Source organism: Penaeus monodon, chromosome 22, assembly GCF_015228065.2.
Source record: "Penaeus monodon isolate SGIC_2016 chromosome 22, NSTDA_Pmon_1, whole genome shotgun sequence".
In the NCBI taxonomy this organism is placed as follows: Eukaryota; Metazoa; Arthropoda; class Malacostraca; order Decapoda; family Penaeidae; genus Penaeus; species Penaeus monodon.
The window spans coordinates 7735480-7735685 of record NC_051407.1 but is presented as its reverse complement, the minus strand read 5'-3'; the positions used below and the strand labels follow the sequence as shown (position 1 = coordinate 7735685).

General features: G+C 30.6%; 1 protein-coding gene across 1 annotated transcript in view; it reads left to right on the top strand.

Annotated features, from left to right (window-relative positions):
* Nucleotides 1-206, top strand: part of LOC119587290 — a 7287-nt gene that overhangs the window by 4986 nt on the left and 2095 nt on the right. The gene's annotated exons all lie outside the window — the stretch shown is intronic.

The following is a 206-nucleotide window of genomic DNA, read 5'->3' as shown; positions in this document are numbered from 1 at the left end:
ATATAGGGACCGTTGGATGTCGCTAATATTTAATCAAAAAAAACTTAGGGGCTCTAGCGGAAATACAAACGGAAAAAAAATATGAACAAATGAATCGAATAAAAAAAAATACAGAAATTGAAAAAGGGGATACTGCAAGACGAAAGTACCCCCCTTTTTTGTTTCAGTAAACAAACATATATGTATAAATGTATGTACAATATGTA